Source organism: Prionailurus bengalensis, chromosome B2 (genome assembly GCF_016509475.1).
Source record: "Prionailurus bengalensis isolate Pbe53 chromosome B2, Fcat_Pben_1.1_paternal_pri, whole genome shotgun sequence".
In the NCBI taxonomy this organism is placed as follows: domain Eukaryota; kingdom Metazoa; phylum Chordata; class Mammalia; order Carnivora; family Felidae; genus Prionailurus; species Prionailurus bengalensis.
In genome coordinates this window covers 60,913,654-60,931,510 of record NC_057349.1, presented here as the reverse complement: position 1 = coordinate 60,931,510, position 17,857 = coordinate 60,913,654, and the positions used below count along the sequence as shown (strand labels likewise).

General features: G+C 36.3%; 1 pseudogene; it reads left to right on the top strand.

The window, feature by feature from the left end:
- The first annotated feature begins 6,840 nt into the window (after positions 1 to 6,840).
- On the top strand, positions 6,841 to 17,255 carry LOC122490479 (annotated as a pseudogene).
- The last annotated feature ends 602 nt before the right edge of the window (positions 17,256 to 17,857 follow it).

Genomic DNA, 17,857 nt, shown 5'->3' with positions numbered 1-17,857 from the left:
TACCTCTGAATAAAGGAGAAGGAAAGAAATTACATTTTAGTAAAATAAAACTCTCTTCTGAGGGACTGGAATTATGAACTGAGTAAATATTTTTCCCTTAAAAGAATGTTTAAAATAAAGGGACACTAATTTAATTGATTAGGTTATTATCTTTCCATCTTGTTTCATTGTTCCTAATAACAAAAACTAGGAAGGCATCACAAAAGGTTGAAGTTACAGAAAGATAAAAAGTTTCATTTCTTGTACATCTGAACAGTATATGATTCATCTACATTGAATTTGACCATATTGATATTTTTATTTATTATAGATTTTACATGTGTTTATCATTTTTATTGCATTATATTGAAGTACATGTGCATTGCCTTGGTGGGCAAATCATGTAAAAGTTATGTAAGATAACATGAGGCACCTGAGTGTCTCAGTTGGTTACTGTCTGACTTTGGCTCATGTCATGATCTCACAATTTCTGGGCTTGAGCCCTACGTCAGGTTCTGTGCTGACAGCTCAGAGCCTGGAGACTGCTTCGGATTCTGTGTGTCCCTCTCTCTCTGCCTCTCTACTGTTCGCACTCTGTCTCTTTCAAAAATAAATAAACGTTAAAAAATATTTTAAAAAAGAGTTATGTAAGATAACTAAAATTAGAAAATCAGAATGCAGCTAAATTTTTAAAATGTTTTTACTTTGTTCCCTGTCTATCTGGTCAACTGCTTACCTATATTGTAAAAATTTGAGATTCATCTCCCCAAAAAATCCTACCTAGAATCCAATACATTACAATTATCATGTTGTATTCTATATATTAATCTGGTTATTGCCTCTGCTATATGCAAGCACCTGATGTCAAGGATTATAAATCTATAACCATCTATCATAGAATCCACAGAATTTAACAGAAGAACTGGTAATAATTGTATAGTATCTGTCTGCTGAATAAATGTGTCAATGACAATTCTTTTTTTTTCTTAGTGTTTTCTATATATTCCAGATCTTCTACAAACAGCATAAGCAAAATCTGTTTTATAATCAGAAAAATGTATAAAACAATTAGGTCTTCTACTTAGAAATGTATCCATTATCATTTGCTATTTCCTCTGATGTTATCCCTTCTTTTAACAAGTTTTATACTGCAAATCTCATTTTTATCTCTTCCTATCTTCCTAGAAGCTAATCTTCCTTTTAGCATATAACATTTCCAGGAAAAGCAACAAAATGTTTTTTTTTTGTAGAGTTTTGAATTGAAGTTATTAACATTGGGAAATTTCTCTCAGTGGTAGTCTGTGTACCAAATAATTAGATGCAGAGCACATCTGTATGCATCGCTGCCAGCCAGTGTCTAAAAACTACTTAAAAGTTAGCCATCAAACACTGAATAGTATCTCTTAAACCTTTAGTGAACTAGCCCAGAGTTTTATTCTTTCCACTCTCTCAGTAGGATGTTGTTTTGTTGGTTATGTAAATATATATGTATATACAAAGAAAAAGAAGCATTAGATTCAATACTTAGTTTCTCAACAATCCTCTACCTACAAGAGACTGCTGAGTTACACCGAATTACAAAGCAAATAAAAATCATTTGGTGAGAACAAGGAATGTTGCCTGTGTTTTCTCTACATCCTCAATTTTATTTAACTGATTTAAACTGTTTGTTTTTTTCTTTCTTTCTTTTTTTTTTTTTTCATTGACTGAGACAGAGGAGAGGAGGTGGTTGTTTTTATAGCAGTCTTTACCCAATGTTAAAAAAAAATTGCTTGGGACCAGTTAAACAGGCAAGAAAGGTGTTATTCAAGACTTGTATTGCAATGGGGAGGGGGGAAGGACTAAAGTTAACTCCTCTGAAACAAAAGGCAGGAGAGTTCTTAAGTGCTGTGTGAGCTAGTGGAAAAGTAGTTCAGGATGATGGGCTGGTTTGGTCAATGTGATTAGGTCATCTGTGTTTGTTCATTGTTTCAAATTAGGCTTCAACACTTCCACAGAGACTGGGAGGCAGGGCTAGGTATGGGGCTGTGTGGGGGAGTACAATCTTTCTTGATGAATACATTTCAAAGGGATAGCTCTCAGGTCCTTGAGAAAGACAATCCTGAGTTATAGAAGATATCCATCTCAAAGGGAAAGAGAAAGGATTACAGTTGCAATTTTACTAAAGTAAACGTTCTAAGAAAGGGGGGACAGGACCTTATAGTCAGCCAACAAAATATCTAAAGTTTAATTAAGTGGAGGGAAACATTAAGTATCTCTTGGTCAGAAGATAATAACTTATTCTTAGATCACTCCTTTCCTTTTACTTCTTTTTCTTTTCTTTTCCTTTTATTTATAACCTCAAGATTATGTATCTTGTCTCAAAGCAATGCCCCCTATGACACTTTACCTAGAAGTCTCAAAAATATGTGCTTTATTCATACCCAAAGATGCTAACATCATCTAAACTCAACCTATACTGACCTAGGAGCTCTCTGGATAATGAGGAAGACTCAAGGGGCTACTAGAAGAGATACAAAGGATTTGATAACATTTGGCTTGAAGTCCTGAAAGCAAACTTTGTTTATATTCAAATAGGTGATATTTCCTCAGAGTTTCTTTATAAATATACAGAATATCACTTGCACTCTAGTACATGTTCAATAGCAATTTATTGAATCAAATCTTGTTTGTTACCAAGGAATTATTTCTATTTCTTCTTTCCACTCCATGTTAGGTTGTATTTCTTCCAGCATGGCAGGTTTCTCCATTTATTTACAGATAGAGAGAAAAACAAACCATACAACTAGTAATTTTCTTCATTGATCTTATGATTATTAATTATTTATATATTAATATATAAGATTGTTATATTCTATATCATATTTTGTTATATAATTATATAATCTTTATTTATTGTATAATATTTGCATTAAATATATTATATATATTATACACTATTAATATAATTATATTATACAATATTACTTATATAATTATCATATATTATATAATTATATATTACATACATATTTTATATTTATTATTTATATTTATTTATTTCTTATTTATTTTCAATAGCTGTATGTTTCAGATTTTACATTTCTATATATTTAATTCCTTGTCTTCAACAAGAACATTTTTGAATATAAAACATTAGAAATTAAATATACCTTTTTAATTTGTATTATTTTTTAATTAATTAATTTATTTTGAGAGAGAGAGAGAGAGAGCACACAAGTAAGGGAGTGGCAGAGAGAGAGGGAGAGAGAGAGAAAGAAAATCCCAAGTAGGCTCTGTACTGTCAGTGAAGAGCCTGACATGAGCCTCGAACCCAGAAACCGTGAGATCATGACCTGAGTCAAAACCAAGAGTGGGAGGCTTAACTGACTAAGGCACCCAGAAACTCCTAAAACTATCTTTAAAAATATATGTTTTCATATTTTAAAATTTCTTGAACAGTTCCTGTTTCCAACGGAGATTTGTGTTTTCTTCACTTACTATCATTTTCTTACATCATTAAAAATGTTTTTCTTAAATGTTTATTTTTTGAGACAGAGAGAGAGAGAGAGAGAGAGAGAGAGAGACCGAGTGTGAGTGGGGGAGGGGCAGAGAGAGAGAATGAGACTCAGAATCTGAAGCAGGCTCCAGGCTCTGAGCTATCAGCACAGAGCCCGACACAGGGCTGGAACTCACAAACTGTGAGATCATGACCTGAGCTGAAGTCAGACACTTAACTGACTGAGCCACCCAGGCTCCCCTTCTTAATATCATTTTTAAAAAATAATATAGTTTAGGCGTGGCTGGGTGGCTTAGTTGGTTAAGCGACCGATTTTGGCCCAGGTGGTGATCTCACAGTTTGTGGGTTTGAGCCCTGCTTTGTGCTCTGTGCTGACAGCTCAGGGTCTGGAACCTGCTTCAGATTCTGTGTCTCCCTCTCTCTCTGCCCCTCCTGCACTGGCACTCTGTCTCTCTCTGTCTCTCAAAAATAAATAAATGTAAAAAAAAAAAATTTTTAAGATTAATATAGTTTAAAACTACTTCTTTATATATAAGCTCATATAATATTCACAAATAAAGTAAATGAAGCTACTTTAATTTCATATATGAGTAAGTAACAGAGGAAAGACTCAAACTGAATTGCTGTCCTCTCCCTTGGAAACTCCAATGATTTTAAGAGTTGGCAATGGTGGGTCTGCCGTCTGAGGGGAAATATAGTTGGCTAAGAAAAATGGCTGAGTCTTCCTTTTAAATGTTAGTGTGAGAAAAATGCTTTCAGAGCCATAAAAATGTGATATTTAAATTTATATTTAGAACAAAGCTTTATTACCTGGATAGAGCCTTTTAGTCTTATGATATTCTGTAATGTTGAAAGCATATTTATCATTCCTTGGGTGTACTCATTTTGTTATATTTTGCGTTAAAGGAAAGTAAAACATTTGGTTAAATTTGTTTGTAATTAAATTTTATTAAGATAAGACATATAGACTTTTATTTTCACTTGAATCACTCATTTATTGAAAACTATTGCAACTTCACTCACTTCAAAATTTCTTTGTATTGAGGCACACATATTTATGTGGTTATCATTTAATTATCCCATTACAGTATTATTCAGGTGGTATCCACACATTCAAAGTGAAGTGTTGAGCAATTCACTAACTAATTCAATTAATTTATCCACCCAGTCTGGATAATTTGAACCAATAAACCCACTTTCATTTAGAACGAGTTTATTTATCTTCATTACCTGAATAATTGTCCCTACACTCCATTCAAATTTGCCTACGGAGAAACCACATTCTGAATTAAGAACCAAAATGTTAAGATGTTGAATCACCTTCAAAAAGAATTAACAGAAAACATCCTAAAATTATAAACATCTTTCATTTTCAACTCTTTTCTAAAGAATGCTTTATTTTTTATATATATATCTTAAAAATGTATTTCCCATCTGTACTGAAATCCTGTGAGCCAAGTTTCAGTCCAAGGAGAATTTTACTGTAAAAATGTAATTTTTAAAACAAAGCTTTATGAATATGTCTAAAATCATATTTATATTTGTCTATATATTGATTGATATGTCTATAATTTTAATTTAATCTATAAAAAGATATATTAATATTTTTAATTCTATGAGTAACCTTTTACTTCACCTTTGAATATTTTTCTTGTTACAGCTATAGAATAATTTAAGGCACAGATATTAATCACCCTCTGCTGAGAAACCAGACTCAGTTCTGGTCTTATTATAGTAGTATATAGGGGGACTAGAAAAATTTAGTATTTGCTTTAAATTTTATACTTTCAAACTCTTCATATTACTGTAATGTAACCCCATTTCATTTCCTTCTACAAAGGTAAATGCAAACATGTATTAAGTATATAATACATTTCATTTGTTATCAGTTGCAGTAGAGAAAAGTGACCTTCCTCGTAGTGACCCTGAAATAGAAGATAGTGAACCCAAATGACCATTGAGAGTTTACATGCATGCATCAAATCACCATACAGACATCTAATTTACAGCACCCAGATCTCATTTTCTATGTGACACGAATGACCTGTACTTAAATCCATTCCTGGGTTTTCTGTGGTCATAAGCCTTCTGTGGCATACTGCTGAAATAAACAAACAAATCACACAAACTATATATACCTCATTTGTTATTTAAATGGCTTATGAGTGAATAAAATTATTGTCCTTATGCAATAGCAGATATACTGTGCCCAGATGTAGAACAAAACCACATCATCTTAATACCATTATTTGAATATAGTATTGTCATAGAAATGGGCATTCCCACTGAATTTCAGATAATTGATGTGAGGTTGGGATCAAATTGTGAAAGTCAATTTTGACATATTTTCAGAGATACCTGAGTTCTTAGCTAAATACGTGCTTGTTCATTCTATACCTGTTACTGAGGCATCTATTTTTATTTTTTTATTTTTGTTCTGTACATGGCAAATGGGCTCATTGACTCTTTAGCATTCATTTTAAAAAAAAGAAAGAAAAGAAAAAAAAGAAAAAAGGAAAAAGAAAAAAGAAAAAAACCTACAATGTGAGCAGAATATTAGTGTCTTGGCAGGGTTCAGTAGGACCTATAGGTGAAAATGGATTTCATGCAGGACAAACTCTGTTTCCTATTTGCAAATGAAATATTTTTAATGCAAGCTTTATGTTTTATGCAACATGAATTGACACAGAAACTCTTTGATTATAGTATGGAAATTCTATTTTTTTTTTCTTTTCAAATTAAGTAGGGCTAATTTTGGAAAATACAAACTTTCTCATGAGTCATGACTTACTTTGGTTATTTAGATGGCTAGAGATAACTCAAATTAGAGATTAACTAAACTGTTAATATAGTATGCATAATGGTTTTGACTCCTTTTAAACTTTTATCTTGGATACCATGACCTGATGAATGAAGGAGAAAAACCGCACTTAGAAATGTCAGTAACTCTATTAGCAAAATTTACTGTCCATTCACATTATTCAGTGCTTCATTTACATATAGATATGCTACTTCCATCTTTTTAACCTGAGGAATCATTGTTTTTTACTCCTCTCATCATGTATTTCATATTATTCCTTCATCAGTGCTGGTCACTGTAGATGCTATTCACTGCTTACTAAACCAATAGGATGAAACATGTCTGTGTCAGTAGCTCAATACAGTTTCAAAAACTCTCTTCTATTAGACAAAAATAAAATGTCTGTGTCATTGTTAAGAAATGTCTCAGCATAAGTGGTAGAAATATGTGGCTGCCATAAAAATACACCTCTCAGACTTCCTAGGGAGGATTGCATAATTGACTGCTGGCTCCAGCTGCCATAATCTGAAAGTCATTACCACATCACATTCATGTTGAGGCTATGCTTCTCCAGCATTGCTCCCAGCCAGTGACAGAACGTAGAAGGTGTACAAGGCAGGACTATTCTGAGACTTGGGGCTCCTCTGATGGGTAATTTTGGCTTAAAGATTTGGCCTTGCTGAAACTTTTTAAAGAATTTCACTGTAGGCTATGACTCTTCCTTTCCTCTCTCCTTGACAGCGATCAGACTCATCAGAGTTTAATGGCTCTCACAGTCTCCTCTAGTTCCCTCCCATTTTCTCTTACTAGCACATTCCCCAATAAAGTTCTTGTACATCTGATCCTGTCCTGGCATCTGCTTTTGGGAGAACCCAGACTAACACAAGTGGAACTGAGGAAACAGATATTAAGATGGAAATTTGGGACTAGCTCACTCATCATGCAACAGGCAAAGAGAACACCATCCTGGTTGGTAGGTGGGGCATGAGAATCTCTTGCTTAAGTAGGACCCCAGTTGCTAAAAATTTTACTACTGGCAGCTTGGCAAATGTTAATATGGAGGGAATGCTTTTGCAGGTGTGGCTATTTGGGCATTTCAAATATAATGGTGTAAAAGATGTCTACAAAGAGAGTGGAGTTAGTTGACTACTAAGTTGTATTAACCACCTGATGATGGCTAATGAGAACTAAGGGTCATTAGCAGGCAGTTAATGGAAAAGTGTCAAAGTCAGAAGTTGTCTTTGATAACTTAGAAAGCAGACATCTCTTGTAGGAGAAGAACTGACAGGCAGGAACAGCAGGGTAGCAATACAATAGATTGAGAAATATGACTCTTTTTGAGTGCTTAGCCAATGCCAAGGCCAGTAGTCTAGTATGGAAAACTTGGGGCTTGAAAACTTGGAATGGGTCAACTAAATGGAGGCCTCTGAGCATGTTGCAGACCCCCATGAACCTTCTGGGCTTGCAGAGGTGGACCCACATTTCCCTAGTAAGAGTTAGTATGTCTGCTGTGTTAAAAGACACTACAAAGGTCTAGGAAGAAATGATATTTCCCACCATCAGCCCAAAGGCTCTTCCAAACTCCTTTCTTGGCTCTCAGGCTGAAAATCAGTATCATGACTGGGGATATTATGAGCTTGAAAGAGATTATACACTGAAAGGATTGCAAGAATATGCAAGCAAGAGACAGGAAATATCGCTTGGAGTGGATTTTTAGATAGCTTGAACAAGGGGGTAAAATATACAAATGGATGTCATAATTCATTGATTTGGGGGCACTTTCTCAGAATATGAGATTTGATGTTCTAGAAAAGTTTCCAGAGGGTGAGGCAAATGGGCTGCTATGGTGGTGGCTCTTTGAAATCTGGGGGAGATGGTAACTCTGATGGTTGATTTTTATGTGCTGTGGTGATTGGGACAAGAAGTGTTCAGATATCTGGTTTAACATTATTTCTGAGTGTGTTTATGTTTGTGAATGTATTTTGGAAGACATTAGTACTTGAATTCGTGAAGTGAGTAAAGCAGATGGTCCTCCCCAATGTGGGTGAGCATCATATACTCTGTTGAAGGCCTGACTAGAATAAAAAGTCAGAAAGTTTAAATGGGCTGCCGAGCTGGAATTTCAATATTTTACCCTCAGAGATTCTGAGGCTCCCAGGCCTTCAGACTTGGACTGGAGTCTACACCATTGGCTTTTAGCTCTCAGGCCTTTGAACCACCACCTCTTCTGGGTATTTAGTTTGCAGATGGCAGATCAAAGAATTTTTCAGTTTCCATAGTTACATGAGCCGATTCCTTATAATATATATCATACTCTGTTGATTTCGTTTCTCTGGAAAACCCTGGCTAATACAGATTTAAGTACCAGGAGTATCTGAATCATAAAAACAGAGAGTCACAGTCCTTCCATCAATGAACAGACTTGAGTTAGTTTACAGATCCAGAACTCTTTGAATGAAGGGAAGTTGGATCCCCTGGAGTTAGAATCCCAGTACAGTACCAAAAATTTATAATGTTAACCTTTCTTCTAGCCTTCCCCAATGGGACCTTTTATCAGGGTAACTGTGCGTTGGGGAAATGGAAACAATCAGAGCTTTCAGGAATTACTGGACCCTGGATCTGAACTGACACTAATTCCAGGAAACCCAAAACATCACTATGGCTCACCAGTGAGAGCAGAGTCTTATCGAACTCAGGAGATTAATAGATTTTTAATTCACGTGCATCTTACAGTGGGTCCAGTGGGTCCTCCAACCCATTCTGTGGTTATTTCCCCTGTTCCAGAATGTATAGTTGAAATAGATATACTCATCATCTGGCAGATTTCTTACATTGGTTCCTTTACCTATGGATTCGGGGCTATTGTGGTGGGAAAGGCCAAGTGGAAGCCACTAGAACTGCCTCTAGTTAGGAAAATAGTGAACCAATATTGCATTCCTGGAATAATTGCAGATATTAGTGCCACCGCCAAAGAGTTGAAGGATGCTAGGGTGTTGATATCTACTGCATATCCACTCAACTTCCCTATTTAGCCTGTGCAAAAGACAGATGGAACTAGGAGAATGACAGTGGCTGAGAGTAGACATAACAAGGTGATGACTGCAATTAAGCTGCTATACCAGATGTGGCTTCAAGCACGTTAACATATCCCCTGGTACCCAGTATGTAGCTATTGAGTTGGCAAATTCCTTTTTGCCATTCTTTCTACTAAGGTATACCAGAAGCAGTTTCTTTCAGCTGGCTAGCAGTACAACTTCCCTTTCTACCTCACAAGTATACCAACTTTTCAGGCCTATGTCATACTTTTCTTCTCAGGAATCTTGGTTATCTTTCCTTTCCACAAGATGTCACACTGATGGCATTATGCTGATTGGACCTGAAGAGCAAGACACAGCAACTGGTCTATAGTTATTGGTAAGACATTTTCATGTTAGAGGGTGAGAAATAAATCTAACAAAAATTCAGGGGACTTCTACCTTGGTGGAATTTCTAAGGTTCCAATGGTGTGGAGGCATGTGGAAATATCACTTCTAAGGTAAAGGATACATTGTCGCATCTGACTCCACCTATGGCCAAATAGGCACAATGTCTAGTGGGCCTCTTTGGATGTTAGAGGCAACATATTCTTCATTTAGGTGTTTTATTCTTGTCCATTTACTGAGTGATCCTAACAGCTGATAGTTTTTGCTTGGGACACAGAATAGGAGAAGGCTCTGCAACAGATCCAGGCTGCTGTGCAAGGTGCACTGCTGCTTAGGCCATATAATCTAGCAGATCCAGTGGTGCTTGAAGTGTTGGTGGCAGCTAGGGATGCTGTTTAGAGCCTTTGACAGACCCTTGTAGGTGTATGCATTTAGGAAATTTTAGCAAAACCCCACCAATCTCTGCAGATAACTACTTTCCTTCTCAGAAAAAGCTCTTAGCTTACTACTTAGTCTTTGAACCATGGATCACCAAGTCACCATGCAACCTGAGCTGTCAATCATCAGCTGAGTGGCATCTGACCCACTAAGCCATAAAAATTCACATGCACAACAGCAATGCACCATCAAATTGAAGTGCTATATATGTGATTGGGCCTTAGCAGGCCCTGAAGACAGAAGTAAGCTACATAAAGAAGAGGTACAAATGCACAGATTCCCTATAACTGCTACACAGCTTTTTCTCTTCCATCCTGAATCTATTGCTATATGGGAAATTCCTTATGATCAGTTAACAGAGGAAGAAAAAATTCAGGTCTGGTTTACAGATAGCTCTGCAATCTTTAAATGATATGCAGGCCTTACCTGAAAGTGGACAGCAGCAGCATTTCAGTCCTTATCTGGGACATCCTTGATATTAGTTAAGAGAAAAACCTCCCAGGGGGTGGAACTTCGGGCAGTGCACCTAGTTGTTCATTTTGCTTGGAAGGAGAAAGGATCATACGTCGTATTATGTACCATTTCATGGGGCTGTGCCCAGTGGTTTGGCTGGATGGTCAGGAACTTAGAAGGAACAAAATTGGAAAGTTGGTGACAAAAAAATTTAGGAAAGAAGTATATTGGATAGGACTCTCTGAGTGGTCAAAAAACGTGAAAATATTTATGTGTCATGTGAATGGTCACCAAAGGATGAGCACAGCAAAAGAGAATTTTAATAACCAAGAGGATAGGATTACTCATTCTGTGAATACCAGTCAGCCTCCTTCCCTACCTATCCCTGTCATCACCCCATGGACTCACGAATAAAGTGCTATCTGGCAGGAATGGAGGTTATGAATGGGCTCAAGAAAGTGGATCTCCATTCATGAGGATTGATCTGGCTACCACCACTGCTGAGTGCCCAGTTTACCAGCAGCAGAAACCAACACTGAGTCCTCAGTATGGAATCATTCTCCAGGATATTCAGCCAGCTACTTGGTGGCAGGTTGATCACATTGGACCCCTTCCACCATGGAAGTGGCAGTATTTTGTTGCTACTTCAGTGGACACCCTGAATACAGATTTTCCTTCCCTGAACACAATGTGGGGAAGGAAACTACTGCCAAACTACTGCCAAAACTACTACTTATGGACTTACAGAATGCCTTATCCCCTATTACACTATCCCACATACCATTGCTTCTGATCAAGGAACTCCAGAGCAAAAGAAATGTGGCAATGGGCCTATGCTCATAGAATTCACTGTTCATATCATGTTACCCTCAATCCTGGAGCAGCTGGCATGATAGAATGCTGAAATGGCCTTTGGAAGACCAGTGGCAACAAAGTGGCAATACTTTGCAGGGCTGGGGTAAGATTCTCCAGAAGGGTGTATATGCTCTGAATCAGCATTGGGTATGTGGTGTTGTTTCTACCATCCCCTAAGGATATGATCAGAATTCATATAATTGGCAATTGGACTAGCCTCCACATTAGACCCTGGCCTATAGGTAAGAGATCATAGGAAGGAGACTAAATGAAGACCTCTGAAAATGCCCATGACCAAGATAGTAACCCCAAAATAATATTGAATCCAAAGTGGGAAAAACAGATATGAATAACAAGGTCAAATCCCTAAATAATGAGGGATTTGTGATTCTTATCATATCATATATTAAGTATTCCAGTCTTGCCCTGCAGAAGCTTGGAGAGTTTGTAGAAGCTTATGCACTAATGCATGGTTAACTAAGTAGTATCACTGGTTCCAGTTGTTGTGCTGAACATGTTGTCACTTTAGAGAAGATTAATAAGGTCTCAGGTACATGGTATATGGCCATTGATTTTATAATTATGCTCTTTTCCATTACAATAAAAAAGGATTGGGAACAGTTTATATTCAAATGGGATATAAAAGAATATTCATTTATAGTTTTATTCAAGTATAAGCAAACTGCATGGCCCTATTATAATATAATCTAATGAAATATTGAATGCTTGGATATCCCACAGGACAGACAGCATAGTGATCTATTGCACTGATAACATAACATTATGGTAATTAGATGGGATAAGAAAAAAGATTTTAGGGCACTGGAAATATTTTTAAGACACAGGAGCTCCAGAGGATGGGAGACTAACTCTATGAAGATTTAGGGGTCAGTACTTTAGTGGAATGTCTAGGGGTCCAACAGTCAGGGGCATGCCAGGATATCTCAGGAAGTAAAAGAAAAATTTCTGTATCTTATGGCTCCTACCACATAGAAGGAACAACAGAATTTTATAGGCCCTTTGGATTTGGATCCAACACATTCTACACCTAGAAATATTGCCCCAGCCCATATGTTGGATGTCATTGAAATCTGGTAGCTTCAGGTGACATCTGAAGGAGGAAAGGGCTCTGCATCAGTTTTGGGTGGAAGTACAAGAAGCTCTGCTGCTTGTGCCTGAAAGTATCAATGGTGAAAGAACACACAGTACGCAGATTATGGCAAGCTCCACAACAGTTGCACCAACATTATTCCTCAAACTCACAACTTGGCCATAGAGGAGATCTCACACCACAGGAGCAGCTGAAGGAGGAGAAAAGATCTGCGTTTGAGTATGGTTTTGTGTAAGCTAGAAATGGATGGTGGTTGCATTACATCAATATTCAAGGGTGGCCTTGGAATTACAGTGGGGAAGAAAAGAAAGATTATATATATATATATATATATATATATATATATATATATATACACATATACACACACACATACATATATATATGTATAAGGGTATGGGTGTGAAGATTTTTGTTTTGCATGTCAACATCCACAAGGAAGTATTTGCCATGAAGGATACATTAAACAACAAAATAAACATAATGACTAGGTCAGTTGACATTAGTCAATATTCATCATAGAATACCCCAACATTAGCACAACTGGTATGTGAACAGAGTGGACTCAGTGGCAGAGATGGAAGCTAGTCTTATCCCAATAGTATGGACCCTGACTTACCAGGGTTGATACAACTTTACAGAAACAGAGACCAATACTAAGGTCTGTCAAAGAAGACTAATCAGCCATTCAGTGGCAACTCGACTGTACTGGACCCTTTCTATCCAGGAAGAGTCAGCATGTTGTATTCCTAAAGAGAGATACCTATTCTAGGTACAGAATTGCCTCTCCTATTGAGCTTCAGCCACCACTGCTATCCAGAAGGCATGGTCCACAAGCATAGATCCCACACATCACAGCATTTGACCAGCAAAGTAACTTGGCGTGAAGGGGTTTCAGGAGAGAGACAACAATCATGGGATCCACTGATTGTATTATATTCTCCACCATGCTGAAGCAGTCAGTCTCATACACTCATAGAAAAGCCTTTTGCTGGCATAGCTAAAGCACCAGGTGAGGGGCAACACCATGAAAGGATGGCTACTACCCTTCGGATTGCAGTATATGCATGAAGTGAGAGGCCTCTATACACTTCTGTATCCCCTGTAGAAAGAATACATGGATCTGGTAATCAAAGGGGAAGTAGAAGTGATAGCAGCACCATCACTTCCAGTGACCCACTGGGAGATTTTGTGCTCCTGTCCCTGAAGCCTTGGGCTCGATAGTTACCCTTTTGCCAGGGAACACAGTAAAGTTTCTGCTGCACTGTACATTAGTAGGCTGCCAGGGCACTTTGGACACCTGTACCTAGGTACCAGGAAGTAAGAAGAGGAATCATCATCTGGAAAGTGTCATTGATCCTGATCTGTAGGAGACGGTAGGACTGGATTTCACAACAGGGCAGGAATAAATGCATTTGGAATGTAGGTGATCCACTTGAGTATTTTCTGCTACTCACTCTCCCCATTGTATCTGTGAACAGATACATAGAGCAATACTGACTTGAGGAGGATGTGATAAGCAAGAGTTGGAGGCCTTAAAAATGAAAGTTAAGGTTGTATCACAAGGTTAATTATCAAGTATATCTAGTTCTTGATATGTGAGGGTGAGGGACATTTGGAAAGCATTAGGGAAGAAGGAGAAAATGAGTTGCTGGTCTGAGATTGGGTTGTGGCTCATCCCATCAACATCTGGTTTTTCCTCAGGAAAGAGTCCCTTGGGGATCATGTGGTGGGCGACCCCGAACTCATGTGACACAGTTGTGTACTGTAGCTGCAACGGAAATACACCATTTATAGCTCCTCCTGTGAGGAGTGGAAATGACACTCTAAAGATGTCTCAGCCTTTTCTGGTCCCTCATCACTGTCCTCCCCTAGCATTTCCCCAGATAAATCTTTGCACAGCCAATATTATCTCAGTGTTTGCTTCTCAAAGGACAAGACTAACATTTAGTAGAGACTTAAGTGTTTGTTAGAGTTCCTATGCTTACTTTGTATTTTTTACATATCCTTATTCTTAATTTTTTTTTTACCATAGTAGTATGATTTATTTCTGTGTCTATAGTCTCCTCAAATTATTTAAACTAATCATGTAAAAAATAATGTTTTATTTTTTCATTCAGTGCTCTAAGCACTCTTCCTAAACATTCTCAAAATATGCATGTTAATAAAAATTTAAATAAGTAAGTGATCAACTTACGTATAAACATTATAAATAACACTTAATTAAGAAAGTAACTATGATGTGAATGTATTCTCTTGGCTTCAGGTCTTCTGTTTGGCGGTGAGAATTTTTAAAAGTAATACCTTTATGTAGATGCACTTTTACAACATTTTCTGCACATCAAGAATAGGGGAAATGAATATTTGGTCTGGAAAACAGAGACATTTAGATAATTGAAGAGTGATATTACTTTACTTATTTTTGAATTAAATTATTCCTAGGGAGGATGGAATATTTAATATTCCATTATATACCATCTTACCAAAATAACTGCTATTTAGTTGATAATTTGTACACACTAAAACCAATTTATAATACATATACAACTATTCTCCATCAATACCACCAAAACTCCTTCCTTGAATGATGATATAAATTCCACTGCTTTATACAAATGCAGTTATTTGAAAACAGGAAAAGAATGATAAATACAACCATAAATGAAAGAAAATTAAGGTAATTCTTTTATAAATGGTGCTCAGTCAATATTTTTAACAATAGAAGAGGTAATCATATACTTTAAAGCTCTCAGTATACTCAAACGGTGTTAGTTAATATTACTTACTTTATGGTGTCATTCTAATTCACATAATAGTAATTTGTATTAGAATGAGGTTGTTTTATATTATAAAGTTACTAATGAATAAGAAGCAAAATTATTAGTATTTATAAGTTATTCAAAAAGACATTAACTAAATGTCAGCTATTGGTAGGAAGAAATGTCTAGGATGTACATTAAGTTCAAGTTGATTATGGAGACATACAATGAAAATAATGAGCCCAGAAGTACTGGAAGGAATAAACAGATCAAGAAAAGATATAGCCTTTGCAGACAAATGCTTTCACCTGTTATATTTCTTCTAGCAGCATTTGGATCACTTATGATCAATTTAATTAATGGCTCTTCCCATAGTGACTACTTGTCAGAGACAAGCACACATATATTGCAAATAAATTCTTAAGATAAACATGACATGGGTATTTTAATGGTCTATTAATAAACACCTTTGCTGTGTGATGATGCATGAAGCTAGAGCTGAAGTGTTTTAGTTGCCTGAGGTGGGTATTAATAAGACACTAAAATAAAATCAAGTAACAATGTTATATTCCTCTAGACATTAAAATTAAGTGTCATCAATATGTGATCTGTCCTTTTAAGACAAATGAAATATTAAACATTATACATCTGTATTGAAGGTCTTGTATTTTCTTTCATTTTATGAACATACTTTTAAATTTATATAAAAACATGAAAAGAACTTTAGCATTTTGAATTTTTCTTCCACATGACAATCAATTTTAGCTCTTATCAACCTTTTCACTGCAGTTAGAGATTCTTGATAGGTTTTTATTTTCATGCTTTAAAAAACATTTTTAGAACTTTGAAGCTAATCTCAATTTGATGATGCAATTGTATAACTGAAGAGCATGGCCTCAAGACAACCTAAATACTAATAGACTACATGCATTTAGCTAACTTGCAGAAAATTGCTTTCTAGATTTAAAATGAATGATTCAATAGGGTCCTACCTACTCATACTTACAGCCTAAAGTGCACGAACCATGAAGAATTTTTACTTCATTAGCTAAAGAGGCATTAATAATAGTAGCTTTATAAAACTTATAAGTCACCTCCTTTATTCCAATAGGATGCTCACAGTTATCTGAACAGAATAACTATAAAAATAGTTGGGTACACTTCAGGATGTTTTTCAGTACTGTGAATGAACTGATTGGTTTCCAGTTTGACTTAACTAGCTTTTGAAATGATGTCATTGCATATGGGTCTCAGGCTAATAAAATTATAGCTTGTAAGCAGTAATGGCCATGGAGAGTGAATATGAATTGGTGCCTCTATTCTTCTTTTATTTGTTTTTATGCTCATGAAGTTTACTTTCGCAACTGCGTCTACCTCAGATGCCACAACTATTTTTACAGGGAAAGTTAGTAAGAATTCCAGGAAAAGAGAAGAAAGGACTTTGATCTGTTGGGGATGCAAATTCAGTTTGTGTGGGTTCAGGAGCCTTTCCTTGCATCCAGTAACTACAGCATTTGGTTGGTCTGTGTACTTTGCCCTCTTTGGTCCTTTATCTGTCTTCATCCTCTTGTTTTACCGACATAAGGAACAGCAAGATCTGGTTCATTATTTCTGGAGGTAATAATTCTAATTATACTCAGAGATTTAACTCTTAACTTCTCTCTGAGTGGTTGTGGAGGCAATAGAAGCTGGCTCAGCATTTGAATTTAAACACAGCAACACTCAGAGAGGATGAGCTGGTGATTTGATTCCAAAGGACTTGATAACCTCTTCTTTTCAGACTTAACTGCTGTACTTTTAACAATGTGAACTTCTACATTAGAAAAATGAAAATGGAACATTTAAGTTGCTTCAGGCTTTAAAGGGAAACCAAACTGGGGAAGTTACTAGGATAACACCCCCAAGTGTGGATACTCATGGAAACTTGGAAGAGGTGTGACTAATTTCAAACCAGCCTAGTGGTGCTTGTCTCTGCTGCAAAGGTAGTGTAACTTGAGAAATGATTCTCTTTTGAAGTCACTGCCCTCAAAGTCACATTGCAGGGGACTGATTTTGTTATTTAATTTCCCTTTTTCTTACAGTGTTGAATTAGAAGCATTTAAATAGCTACTGATTTATCTTGTAAGGAAATACAAATCTCAAACAATATCCATCTCTGCAATACACCTTTTATCTCAGCATGTTGACTGGGGAAGATGAATGATTGATTTGAGATGGCAGAGTTGAAATATCAGCGTTTTCTTCCATTACAAAAATAAAATAAAAAACAATAGAGCAAATGAAAGCAGTTTTGTAATGCTACGCTTTTTCCAATCAAAGTTAGCATGAGGTGAATTGAAAGTATATTTCTCCTTTTCATTTTTCTTACTCTTTATTAATCCATTGTCTACACAAGGTTTATAAGATTGCTACAGTTCTATTGTTTTCCTTCTTTTCTTCTTTGCGACATTGAATTAACATCTGAGAAATTAATTGCTTCACTACTCTGTGTTAGCTGTTCTATTGTCTGATATTGGCCCCTCTGTCCAAGATTGTTCTACT